The following is a 14,375-nucleotide window of genomic DNA, read 5'->3' on the forward strand; positions in this document are numbered from 1 at the left end:
CCTTCTACCATAAACACCACACATTTAACAGTACCGATGATACAACCACCAGACGAAGCATCGCATCTATCGAAATATAAAATTGTTGTCATCCTGAAATGACTGAACACTTCTAGAACTTTAAAGGAAGACGTTTTTTTCCGAACACATAGAGCATTCACAACATCACTCGAGCTTGGAGCACTGGAAATCACGCAAATAATAACTTGTACCTCATTGATTGATCTAACAGAGACACAAACATGCACATTCCAGGACTTCAAGAGTTAACAGAAGTACTCAATACTTTGACTCTCCAGCCATCATCATCATCACCAACCATCTAAATCACTAACCATCACCATTATAAACACCCATCCATTATCATCAACCACCTATCAACACCATGACCCATCATCACCAACACCCATCACCATCAGCACCCATCACCATCAGCACCCCTCATCACCACAGATTATCATCATAACCCATCATCATCAGCACCGATCGTCATCTTTACCCATCATCAGCACCACCCATCATCATCAGCACCAACCATTATTATCACCATCCATCACATTCATCACCATCATGAACCATCGTCACCCGTCATCAACCACCACCACCTACCCATCATTATCACCATCCATCATCATCACCACCCATCATGAATTAACACAGACAGCTACAAACATAGATATGTAAACGGACACAAACATAACAGACACACAAATAAACAATCTCTTTAACGACTTAATAATAACAAAGTCCATATTACCCGTGCCAGGATAGGTGCACACAGACAAATCCATTGCACAATAATTTACATGTAACTCAAATTCAGACTTAGCACTACCACCTCACTCACTTAAACATAACTACATAGATTAAGAAAACCATTAATTTAATAGTGAATAAACCAATACGATGGTGTTTATACGCTTGCAATTAATTCAATGAATGAAATACAAGTTCATAATTCAAATTATACAAAAATAAAAAAAAATAATGAATGTGAAGCCTGAGGCCGAGGTGTATGGCAGGCCTAACGGCCAGGCCTCCCTTCTGTCATCGTCGCATGAATGGCAACATCAAAGACAGCACAAAGCAAGGGGGCAAATGTTTAATTTCTGTAGCGTAATTTTGACTAATTAGAGAATACAAACACTACGTACACGATGTACACACAGCTACACAACGCACACACACACACTCGCCACACTTCCTCGACAAAACACGAACTGCACACTCTCACTCACTCTGCCACACACTCACTCTGCCACACTCTCTCTTTCTCACTAACTCACTGTCTCTCACTAACTCACTGTCTCTCACTAACTCACTGTCTCTCACTAACTCACTGTCTCTCACTAACTCACTGTCTCGCAGTAACGCACTGTCTATCACTAACTCACTGTCTCATTCTATCACACTCACTGACTCACTCTGCCACACTCACTCAATCTCTCATCCACTCACTCACCCACTCGCTAATCTCTCACCCACTCGCTAATCTCTCACCCACTCACCCACCCATTAACTCAATCTCTTACCCACTCACCCACTCGCTAATCTCTCACCCACTCACCCATTCACTCAATCTCTTACCCACTCACCCACTCACCCACCCACTCAATCTCTCACCTACTCAATCTCTCACCCACTCACCCACCCACGGACTCACTCAATCTCTCACCCATTCACTCAATCTCTCACCCACTCACCCACCCACTCACTCAATCTCTCACCCACTCACGCACTCACTCAATCTCTCACCCACTAACTTAATCTCTCACCCACTCGCTAATCTCTCACCCACTCACCCATTCACTCAATCTCTTACCCACTCACCCACCCGCTCAATCTCTTACCCACTCACCCACCCACTCAATCTCTCACCCACTCACCCACCCACTCACTCAATCTCTCACCCACTCACTCAATCTCTCACCCACTCACCCACCCACTCACCCATTCACTCAATCTCTCACCCACTCACCCATTCACTCACTCAATCTCTCACCCACTCACCCACCCACTCACGCACTCACTCAATCTCTCACCCACTCACTCAATCTCTCACCCACTCACTCAATTTCTCACCCAATCACCCACCCACTCACCCATTCACTCAATCTCTCACCCATTCACTCACTCAATCTCTCACCCGCTCACTCAATCTCTAACCCACTCACCCACCCACTCACTCAATCTCTCACCCACTCACCCACTCACTCACCCACTCACCCAATCTCTCACCCACTCACCCACCCACTCACTCAATCTCTCACCCACTCACTCAATCTCTCACCCACTCACCCACCCACTCACCATCGCTGTGTAGACCACGGAGTCTGAAGTCGAACCCAGGGACCTGCTGTTGCCGGTCCCGCGCACAACCAGCACTGCACCACGTGATGCGCCAGCCGGGATCGTGGGGGGCGGAGCCTCGCGCGAGTGACGTCCCCTCTGTTACGTCACAGCCACGCCTCCACCCACAGTCGAGAGGAATGCACACGAGGGAGCAGCAGAAGAAGCCTTTTGAGAGCGAATCCTCAACGAGGTGAGCGACCCTGTTGACGATGAATGTGGTTTATTTTTATTTTACATTTCGACCACAAACTAAAGCTTCATCATTTTTATATGTTCATAATTCAATTTTTAGCAATCAAATTAGAAAAAAACGCCTCTTTTTTCAAATTTTCTTGCTGTGGATTTCACACCTGATGATGATTGCGTGTGTTGCAGTCGAAACGTCGTGATAATTTTATTGTTTTATATTTTTATTATTTTATTGTTTCCCTTCTATGTGACTTCACCGAAAGAACCAAGAATATGAATCCCTGCAGTCACGAATGCTTTAAATAAAAATTCAAAAACAGAACTGTTAGATAGGATACTTGGCATTCCCTGAAATGTTGCTGTTACTGTCGTTGTTTAGCGTAATGTACTTCAATGTTGTGGGGCATCTAAGATTCAAATCGTCAGCTTAACCTGTGAAAATAATCACAAAACCCAGCTATCCAAGTATACTACTGTTTGTATGTACATGGATCTGTACTTCTGTGTATGTCCACTCGTGTGTTTATTTACACTCGTTGATGTGGATATGTACATGCGTAAATGTGTGTGTATAGGTATGTATAATCATTTGTTCGCACATTTGTTTGTGTAGTAGAACGCAATCCCTGTGTATGTACACTGCTGTGTATGTACACTCGTGTGTGTATGCGCACTTGTATGCATGTGCACCCGTGTGTGTATGTATGAAGCAGTGTGTATGCACATTCGTGTATGTTTCTACAGCGCTGTGTATGTCCACTCGTGTGTGGGTGTGTGGACATGGGGTGTATATGTGTACTCGTGTGTGATTATGTATTGGAACAAACAAATTATTTTTATATTTTGTCGTACAAAGAATTTAGGGACAATGTGGTAGGAATGCGCCAACACAACAGGGAACTACAGGGATGAGACTCCCCACTCGTGGTGCTAAATGAATGAAAACAGCGCCACTGAGCAGACAGAGCCCCGCCCCTACAGCTCGTGAGTGTGACGTAGTGAGTGTGACCAGCGGACTGCCACGATGCTGCCAGGTAAGGGTAAACTTGTGTGATGGAGATGCTTCACCTGAAACTCGCCTCCACACGTGTTCGCTATGAACATTGTAGCAATAAGGGACGATCAGTCATCTTTAACATAGCAGGTCTTTATTGTTCTGCAAGTATATTGACGTTAAAACTCGTACAAACACATGCACACTCGTGTTTGAATGTACACCGCTGTATATACAGTCGTGTTTGGATGCACACTCGTGTGTGTATGTCTACTCGTCCGTGTTTTTTAAAAGGAAAACTATGGTAGATATAACGTACGATCAGTCATCTTTAAAAACAGGTCTTTATTAATCTGGAAAAAAACTCACGTTAATACTCGTGTAGTGGTGATACGCGCTGGGTGTATATGTCGTGTGCCAGCGCGTATGTACGGGTGTGTGTGCGGTGACGCGCGCTGACGGGGAGGAGCAGGCGTCAGTGCGCGGGTGGGGGTAGTGCTGCTGATTGGCTGTGTGCCGGTGACGCGCCCAGAGGGAGTGATCGGGTAGCAGCGCGGTGTGATTGGTTGGGGAGTGGAAACACGCGCTGAGCGGAACCGGATCGTGGGGATAGAGCGTGGGGATTGGGTAACTGAGGAGCGGTGCCGACGTTGAGGTCCGCATCCGCTCCGTCTCCCGGGAAGAAGGGGTATATAAGGTGATGCACAGAGGAGCAGGGGGCAGAAGTGGAACCATCTAAGAATGAAGAGGAAGGTGCAGAGATAGAGCCCGGAGAGGAGAGTAAGGGAGAGTAGAAGCTGAGTGATGTATAGTGTGTAGCCAGCGAGATAGAACGGTCTACACGAGCTGAGTAATGTATAGTGTGTAGCCAGCGAGATAGAACGGTCTACACGAGCTGAGTAATGTATAGTGTGTAGCCAGCGAGATAGAACGGTCTACACGAGCTGAGTAATGTGTAGTGTGTAGCCAGCGAGATAGAACGGTCTACACGAGCTGAGTAATGTGTAGTGTGTAGCCAGCGAGAGAGAACGGTCTGCACGAGCCGAGTATGCATACGGTGTAGCCAGCGAGAGAGGAAGGTCTGCACGAGCCGAGTATGCATACGGTGTAGCCAGCGAGAGCGGTGCAAAGTCTACACGAGGCGAGTGGAGAGTGTAGCAGAGGCGCAGAGTCTACACGAGGCGAGAGAGGAGTGTAGCCGAGGCGCGGAGTCTACACGAGGCACAGAGAGCCGGCAGCACAGAATCCTGAGTCAAGAGAAGTGCAGTGTGAAGAAGAGAGGCCACGCGTTGTATTGTTACAAGTCAAGATTTAATAAAAGAAGTGTGTTCCCGTCAAGGAGTTTCCTGCCGTCATTTTCCAATACTTCATCTGGCGTCAGAAGTGAAACGGGCTTCCAAGTATGGAGACGAGGAAGACCCGTAGGACCCACGGGATTGACCGCGAGGAAGACCTGGACGACTCGGAGCCGCTGGTGGCGGGGGGTGAGGAAGAGGACTTGCCCACGCTGCAGGGTCCGTCGACGGCGCCGGCCGAGCGACCGGGGACAGACGCCGGGCTTCGTGAGGCGCACTCCCGACTGGCGGAGCTGCTGCTCGCCGCCGCGTCCATCTTGGCGGAGATCAGCTCGTCGGGAGGAGCGGGGACGGTGGGGGACATTTTACAAGGTCGCCCCGCAGATTCCCGCCAAAACGAATGGGGGATTCCCGCCATTGCGCCTGGGCCTACTTTTGGCGGGAACGGCGAGCGCCACGTGGTGGTGGGTTCCCAAGCGCGCGCATCGACGTCATCAGCGCACGAGGGGGTCCGCCATCTTACGTCTGCTGCTGGAGCCGCCATCTTAGACACCGACGGACAGGCGGAGAGGAACCACGAGGCGGATGACTTCATTTTTCAGCAGCGCCTGCCCACATTGTCAGCCTTCAAGGCGGAAGGCGGAGACTGGGGCCAATTTCAGCGAAGGTTTTTGGCGCATCAAGAGATGTCAGCGTGGTCCGATGCTACAGCGCTGCGGGCATTGCCCGCCATGCTGGACGACGATGCGCTCGCGGCCTTCAGGGCTGCACGGAAGTCGGACCGCTCCACGCTGAAGGATGCGCTGGGTTTGTTGGCCAGGGTCTACGGGCCTCCCTCTACATGCCGCCATCAGTTCTACGCAAGACGGAAAGCGGCCACGGAGACCGCGCTGGCCTATCGCACGGCGTTGCTGGCTCTTGCTGATGCTGCGTTCCCTCGGATGGACGAGGAGGGCCAAGACGCGATGGTTTTGGAGCAGCTGCTCAAGTTGGCGCAGGACCTGGGGGTCCCTATCAACACAGCTGACGACATTGATATTTCTTCTTTGAGAGTCGCCACGAGTATTCAAGCGCACGAGGCCCTACAACGGAAGCAAGGCGTTGGTTGCAACGCTGCTGTCGTCGCAGCCCCGGGGTTGGTGGTCGCCGAACCCCAAGTCGTCAGCCCACGAGAGGAGGCGTTCGCCACGGGACGACCAGGGGACTGGAGGCCGGGGGCCCGGTCGCCTCTGCGATCGGGCCGAAAGTCGGAGCAACCAAGATCTACTCCGACCCTCGTCACGTGCTATAACTGCGGCCTCCGGGGCCACGTGGCGTCCGGGTGCCGCGCTCCGCGGCAGCGCGCCATGGGAGCTCGGCTGGACGACGACCGAGAGCCCAAGTCATCTCTACAATCCCCGGCAAGTCGCGGCACCTCACACGCTCGGCCTGTTTATTCGGCACACATGGGACGCCGCGTTGCGGTGGAGGAGGGCCGGTTAAGGTTCGGGGATTCGGTTCGGCGAGGGGGGTTCGGCCGGGACCAGGGAGACATTGAATGGGCGGAATTGGGGCATAGAATTGTGGCTGCTTCGGCGGGTTCGTCCGTTGTTACGGGATCTATTGATGGGGTTGAGATTAGGGTGTTAGTGGACACGGGGGCATCGGCAACTATTATATCGGACCTCATTTATAATATTCTTCCAGTCCAATGTCGTCCGCTGCTTCCAGTTGATGTGCCATTTTACGCCGCTAATGGGGGATCGTTGGGCATTATCGGTCGGGTTAGGGCGTCCATTTGCATTGGAGATATCAAATTATTGGGACCCGTTTTCGTTTCGTCTTCTTTGGCAGTTCCGTGTCTTTTGGGCACTGACTTTTTGGCTAAAATGCCCATTAAAATTCTTATCGATCAACGATGCATTGAACTGCCATCGGGTCGCCGGATTTCATTTTTGACGGGCCCTACTGACATTCGGACGGCGTGCGCTACGATACAAGCGGTGGCGACGCAGACAGTGCAAGTGCCCCCGGGTTCACAGATGTTGATTCCCCTCCGGTTGCGAAAACCATGGGTGAGGGAGGCTTCGGGACAGAGTATGCTTTTGGGTCCTTCTAACAAGGCTGTCGGGGGTCTTGATTTATCGGTGGCTCACACTTTGGTGCGGGCTGACAGGGATCCGTTTGTGATGGTTTTGAACGCGGGGTCGCGACCAGCTGTCATCCCGCAGGGCACCGTGCTGGCTCACGCGGCGCAGGTTCCTGGGGATGATGGGTTGGTTGCGCAGGTGGGCTCGAGCCCCGCGCGGAACGTTGAGCCAAGGGAAGACCTTGAGTGGGTCCATTCGTTATGTGCCGCCTCGGACGATTTGTCGGCGGCGCAGTTGGGTGCGCTGCGCGAGTTGCTCATTGAATTCTCTGATGTATTCAGTAAACATAAGTATGACATTGGGTGCACGGATTTGTTGCACCATCACATTGAAACGGGCGATGCGGCGCCGGTCAGGCTAAATCCCTTCCGACTGAGTCCCGTGGAGAAGGAACATGTTCAGTCGGCTGTTAACGATATGCTAGAAGCCGATATTATTTCGCCCTCCTCTAGCCCGTGGGGAGCGCCTATTGTGCTGGTTAAGAAGCAGGATGGGTCCCTGCGATTCTGCGTTGATTTCCGTCGCCTGAATAAGATCTCTGTGGCTGACGCGTATCCGCTCCCCAGGATGGATGAGTCCCTCGATGCATTGTCTGGTGCGCGTTATTTTTCGACTCTTGATTTGTTATCGGGGTTTTGGCAGTTGCCGCTCGACGAAGAGTCGAAACCTAAGACAGCATTTCGGACTCCAGGGGGGCTGTTCCAGTTTAACCGGTTACCCATGGGACTTCACTCCTCTCCAGCGACGTTTCAGCGACTTATGGAGCTGGTTTTGTCGGGCTTGCAGTGGGATACATGCTTGATTTATATGGACGATGTCATTGTTTTCAGTAAAACGTTTGAGGAACACCTCCGGCGATTGAGAGGGGTGTTCTTGCGAATGCGATCGGCTAAGTTGAAATTTAAACCGGCCAAATGTCACCTCCTTCGTAGGTCCGTTAGATACTTGGGTCACATTGTCGATTCTTCGGGGATCTCCACCGATCCCGCGAAGACGGATTGTGTCGGTTCGTGGCCGACACCTACGTCCGTTTCCGACGTGCGTAGTTTCATCGGGTTTGCTTCTTATTATCGGCGGTTCGTTGAGCACTTCGCCACTATTGCAAAACCCTTGCACGCTCTAACGGCGAAGGGAGTGAAGTTCAAATGGGGACCAGAGGAGGAGGCCGCGTTTCGCTCCCTCCGGGACGCCTTGGTGGGTGCCCCACCCTTGTGTTATCCCGATTTTGCCAGTCCCTTTTTGCTGGACACGGATGCTAGCAACACGGGCATTGGGGGGGTGCTATCCCAAGTCGTTGGGGGTGTCGAAAGAGTTGTCGCCTACGGTAGTAGGGTGTTGTCTCCGGCGGAGCAGCGCTACTGTGTCACCCGTCGCGAGCTGCTTGCCATTGTTTTTTTTGTGCAACAGTTTAGGCCATATCTTTATGGTCGTCACTTTACAGTCCGAACGGACCACGCGGCGCTACAGTATTCATTGAGGGTCGCCCAGCCCTCGGGCCAGTTGTCGCGTTGGTTGGAAGTCCTCCAGGACTATCAGTTTACGACTACGTACCGTAAGGGGTTGCGACACACGAATGCCGATTGCTTGTCGCGGTTGTTGCCTTGTGATGAATGCGCGTGTTTGTCGGGATCGGCGCGCTGTAAACCGACGCTTGCGGGGGAGATGGGGGCACTGGCTGCGACAGCGGGCGCACCGATCGGGGATGATTCCACTGCCTCTCAGGGTCGGGACTCGCTGCTCTCGCTGTCGCTCAGCGAATGGGGCCGCCTCCAGATGGCGGACAGCTCGCTGCTAGCATTGCGCCGCAAGGTTGGGGGTCCCGAGGGGGACCAGGAGCGTACCGGCTCCTATGTACTTGAGCGGGGCGTGTTATTGAAATGGGACAGTTTGTCCCGGCGGAACGCACTCGTGGTGCCTTCCGCTGTGAGGGGGAGGGTTGTCTTGGCGGCACACGAACGCCTCTTGCACTTGGGAGTTAACAAGACGCTTGCCCTGCTTCAGCGTGACTATTACTGGCCGGGAATGGGAAGTGATGTGGTGCATATTCTGAAGGGGTGCGTTGAGTGCGCCAGGCGTAAACCACCGGCCGTGGCAGCTAATCCACCGCTGCAATCTATTCAGGTCTCGCGTACCAACGAGCTCGTTGCACTCGATATTTTGGGGCCCTTCCCAGTCACGCCGAGAGGGAATAAATATTTGTTAGTGGGGGTCGAATACTTTACCCGATGGCCTATGGCGTGGCCTCTCGCTAACCAGTCGGCAGCGGCTGTGACGGATGCCTTCGTCCAGGGCTATGTCCTGGACAAAGGGGCTCCCGAACGCCTGCTGACCGACCAAGGTAAAAATTTTTCGAGTAAATTGTTGCAAGAGGTGTGCGATCTGTTGGGTACCAAGAAGGTGCGTACCTCCCCGTACCACCCGCAGACTGACGGGATGGTGGAGAGACTCCACAAAACCTTGACTTCCATGCTGTGCCAGCAGGTGTGCGAGGCACATGTAGATTGGGACCTGCAGGTCCCGGGAGTCCTTGCTGCGTATAGAATGGCCCCCCATGCAGCTACGGGGTTTTCCCCATTCTATCTGATGTACGGTCGGGAAGCTGACCCGCCAATAGAAACGCAACTTGGCCTGTCCGCTCCACGAACTAATTCTAATTTGGCAGAACATATTAAGTTTAATATTCACAAGCTGACAGAGGCGAGGGAGGCCGCGCGGCTTAATTCGCGGGCTCGCCAAATTGCTAATGAACGGTTGCGGGCACGGAAGGTGTCCATGCACGAATGGAAACCAGGTGACAGGGCCTGGCTGCATTGCCCTCAGGCGCCCTTGGCTACGTCGCCTAAATTGTTGAGACCGTGGAGGGGACCCGTGGAGGTCGTGCGCGTTGCACGGCCCCAGTGCGTTCAGATAAAGTGGGGAAAGCGCCGGTGGTACGTTCACCCCTCCCGACTGAAACCGTTCTCGCCTCCATATGGCCTCCCCTTGTGTCGTGATGGCCGGGCGTGTGACGTGACCGGCGACCCAGAGGGGGAAATGTCTCTGCCTGATCCACACGTATTTTCGCCTGATCTGCTCCCAGGTGTCTCGGAACTGACAGCTGCCGATCACCGGCGGCCGGATCTCCGCGGCGGGGCCGGCCCTTTCAGGCCCGTTCCGCGCCGTCTGGAGCAGCCGGAACCGCCGGACGGTCGTCAGTGTCCCGCCCCATACGATGGACCAGCCAAACGGACTCGCGCCAGGTCGTGCTACTTTGCATGACCTGCCTCGTGAGGAGTCGGGGCAGTTGGAGCGCCTCGTCACTGCGTGTAGTCGCAGGGACGTGGGGCGCGTTCGTTTCGAATTTGCTCGTATCGTGTTATTGTTGACTTTTCGGGTTCATTGTCAATCTGTACATAGTTATTCTTGTTGTTGTTGTTGTTGTGTTGTGTTACGGGGCACACTCGGGGGGTTACGGGGTTTTTTTTTGTTGATTGTCGTTTTATCGTCGCGGTTGGTTGTTGTTAGCAGCCGGGCCGGCTGCGAGCTATGTGGGAGGGGGTGATGTAGTGGTGATACGCGCTGGGTGTATATGTCGTGTGCCAGCGCGTATGTACGGGTGTGTGTGCGGTGACGCGCGCTGACGGGGAGGAGCAGGCGTCAGTGCGCGGGTGGGGGTAGTGCTGCTGATTGGCTGTGTGCCGGTGACGCGCCCAGAGGGAGTGATCGGGTAGCAGCGCGGTGTGATTGGTTGGGGAGTGGAAACACGCGCTGAGCGGAACCGGATCGTGGGGTTAGAGCGTGGGGATTGGGTAACTGAGGAGCGGTGCCGACGTTGAGGTCCGCATCCGCTCCGTCTCCCGGGAAGAAGGGGTATATAAGGTGATGCACAGAGGAGCAGGGGGCAGAAGTGGAACCATCTAAGAATGAAGAGGAAGGTGCAGAGATAGAGCCCGGAGAGGAGAGTAAGGGAGAGTAGAAGCTGAGTGATGTATAGTGTGTAGCCAGCGAGATAGAACGGTCTACACGAGCTGAGTAATGTATAGTGTGTAGCCAGCGAGATAGAACGGTCTACACGAGCTGAGTAATGTATAGTGTGTAGCCAGCGAGATAGAACGGTCTACACGAGCTGAGTAATGTGTAGTGTGTAGCCAGCGAGATAGAACGGTCTACACGAGCTGAGTAATGTGTAGTGTGTAGCCAGCGAGAGAGAACGGTCTGCACGAGCCGAGTATGCATACGGTGTAGCCAGCGAGAGAGGAAGGTCTGCACGAGCCGAGTATGCATACGGTGTAGCCAGCGAGAGCGGTGCAAAGTCTACACGAGGCGAGTGGAGAGTGTAGCAGAGGCGCAGAGTCTACACGAGGCGAGAGAGGAGTGTAGCCGAGGCGCGGAGTCTACACGAGGCACAGAGAGCCGGCAGCACAGAATCCTGAGTCAAGAGAAGTGCAGTGTGAAGAAGAGAGGCCACGCGTTGTATTGTTACAAGTCAAGATTTAATAAAAGAAGTGTGTTCCCGTCAAGGAGTTTCCTGCCGTCATTTTCCAATACTTCACTCGTATCGAAATCTTTATAAATACGCATGCTCAAACAGGAAAGGAACTAGGCCAATTATTTCCCAATAGGAATTCAACAGTTAAAAGATATTCTTAAAATCAAACAAGGAAACGTCGATTTCCCCTTTGACGTCCTTTTCCACTGAAGCCATTCGTCCAGAAGTCCAAGCCATCAAACACAGGAACAACGAACGTGCAATCCACACACACTCTGAAACTTATTATTTGAAGTTAATTAATTTATTACACAATCATGAAAATTAAAGAACATTTTATAAATATTGAACAAAGTTGTGGTCACAGACTTTCTCCAACTTCAGCTCAACAAGACCACTTAACCACTAGAGTAAAATCAGGAATTGAACCACCTCACAACCACTGCACATCACACCACATCAACAAGTAATCCGATAGGACTACAAAGCACCACCTTAACGTGACGAAGTCTAGAATAAACCTCAACACTCAAGACACGGAAATCACAAAACACCACGACATAATTAATAACAGTATTTTCTGGTGACTATGAAGATTTTATTTCCGTGAAAATGCCTTCCCACACACAGAGCACTTGAACGGTTTTACGCCCGCGTGTGCTTTCTGGTGACTGTGAAGATCAGATTTCCGTGAAAATGCCTTCCCACACACAGAGCAATTGAATGGCTTCTTACCCGAGTGTGTTTTCTGGTGATTGCGAAGATTTGATGAATCTGCAAATGCCTTCCCACACACAGAGCACTTGAATGGCTTCTCACCTGTGTGTGTTTTCTGGTGAGTGTGAAGAGTTGATTTATGTGCGAATACCTTCCCGCACACAGAGCAATTGAACGGCTTCTCGCCCGTGTGTGTTTTCTGGTGATTGCGAAGAGATGATGAATCTGCAAATGCCTTCCCACACACAGAGCAATTGAACGGCTTCACGCCCGTGTGTGTGTTCTGGTGAGTGTGAAGAGTTGATTTCTGTGCAAATGCCTTCCCGCACACAGAGCAATTGAACGGCTTCTCACCCGTGTGTGCTTTTGGTGAGTGTGAAGATCTGATTTCCGTGCAAATGCTTTCCAGCACACAGCGCAATTGAACGGCTTCTCGCCCGTGTGTGTTTTCTTGTGATTGCGAAGAGTTGATGAATCTGCAAATGCCTTTCCACACACAGAGCAATTGAACGGCTTTTCGCCCGTGTGTGTGTTCTGGTGAGTCTGAAGATTTTGTTTCAGTGAAAATGCCTTCCCACAAAGAGAGCAATTGAACCGCTTCTTGCCAGTGTTTGTGTGGCGCTGTGGAGAGTTTTTCTGCTCCATGTGACTGATTCTTCAGAGCAGAGAAACTGTCACGGGTGTTGTTGAGAGTTAAATGCACCCTCTAAGGTGCGTGGATGTCTGGCTTAAATCGCCAAGAAGCAAACTCTTACCAACGTCTAACCGATACACAGTAAGTCGGACTACACACGCGATTACCAGTTTATCTACTAACAAAGACACTTACTTGTGGATGCACAGCGTATCGATGTCCATGTAACCTGTCTGAATAGATCGCCACGAACTCTCCCGAAGCGAAGTCGCCAACCAGTCGCCAAGCAATCGTGCTCGCCAGGCTGGGTCTCGTGGAAGAAGGGTGATCTGCAGAGCGAGGAGTCGAGCGTCTATCCTCAGCAAAATCCCTCTCGAAATGACTTTGAAGTCTGATTTTAAGCCCCTTATATCTTCGCTCTCGCATCCAAATCCTTTGTTTTCGACTTAGCCTATCATGGACTTCAATTGTTAATTGAAGTCCATGATAGGCTATCCAGCAACATAATATGCATGTACATCTCACGCATAATTGTACTCTTCCGTTTGAATAAGGATATGCATCTCCATGCATAATTCCGTGTTTATTAAAATAGCCCTACCAATGGTAATCTCTACTGAAGTACGCTGCCCTTTGTCGCCATGCATTTATTTAATGTTTTATTTTAAAGACGCATTTATATACTTCCGCGATCTAACCTAATAACCTCTATTATGGATGATATTGGGCCCGAAATCCTACGTGTTAAACTCGTGTGTATGTGTTTATATTTTGGTCGTGTTTTTTATGGTCATTTCATTGAATATGGAGAGGTTACCAGCGCCTCGCACCCGTCCAGAGACCTCGTGTGCCTCTGTGGTGGCTACGAGCCTTCCCTCCAGGACATTGCTCACATCCACTGCAGCGTTACCGTCCGGCACCGCGGATTAGGTAGCGGATTCTTTTTTTCCGAACTTTGCTCGTGGCTGGGTAATTCCAAACAACAGGGGGTCGTGTACATGGATCTGTACTTCTGTGTATGTCCACTCGTGTGTTTATTTACACTCGTTGATGTGGATATGTACATGCGTGAATGTGTGTGTATAGGTATGTACAATCATTTGTTCGCACATTTGTTCGTGTAGTAGAACGCAATCCCTTTGTACGTGAACTGCTGTCTATGTACACTCGTGTGTGTATGCGCACTTGTATGCATGTGCACCCGTGTGTGTATGTATGAAGCAGTGTGTATGCACATTCGTGTATGTTTCTACAGCGCTGTGTATGTCCACTCGTGTGTGGGTGTGTGTACATGGGGTGTATATGTGTACTCGTGTATGATTATGTATTGGAACAAACAAATTATTTTTATTTTGTGTCGTACAAATAATATAGGGGCAACGTGGTAGGAATGCTCCACCTCAACAGGGAACTACAGGGATGAGACTCCCCGCTCGTGGTGCTAATTGAATTAAAACAGCGCCACTGAGCAGACAGAGCCCCGCCCCTACAGCTCGTGAGTGTGACGTAGTGAGTGTGACCAGCGGACTGCCACGATGCTGCCAGGTAAGGGTAAACTTGTGTGATGGAGATGCTTCACCTGAAACTCGCCTCCACA

At 51.3% G+C, this 14,375-nt stretch overlaps 1 pseudogene; it reads right to left on the reverse strand.

Moving 5' to 3' along the window:
• Positions 1–14,375, reverse strand: part of LOC144953664 (uncharacterized) — a 564,993-nt pseudogene that overhangs the window by 236,894 nt on the left and 313,724 nt on the right.

Source organism: Lampetra fluviatilis, chromosome 80 (assembly GCF_964198595.1).
Source record: "Lampetra fluviatilis chromosome 80, kcLamFluv1.1, whole genome shotgun sequence".
Lineage (NCBI taxonomy): Eukaryota > Metazoa > Chordata > Hyperoartia > Petromyzontiformes > Petromyzontidae > Lampetra > Lampetra fluviatilis.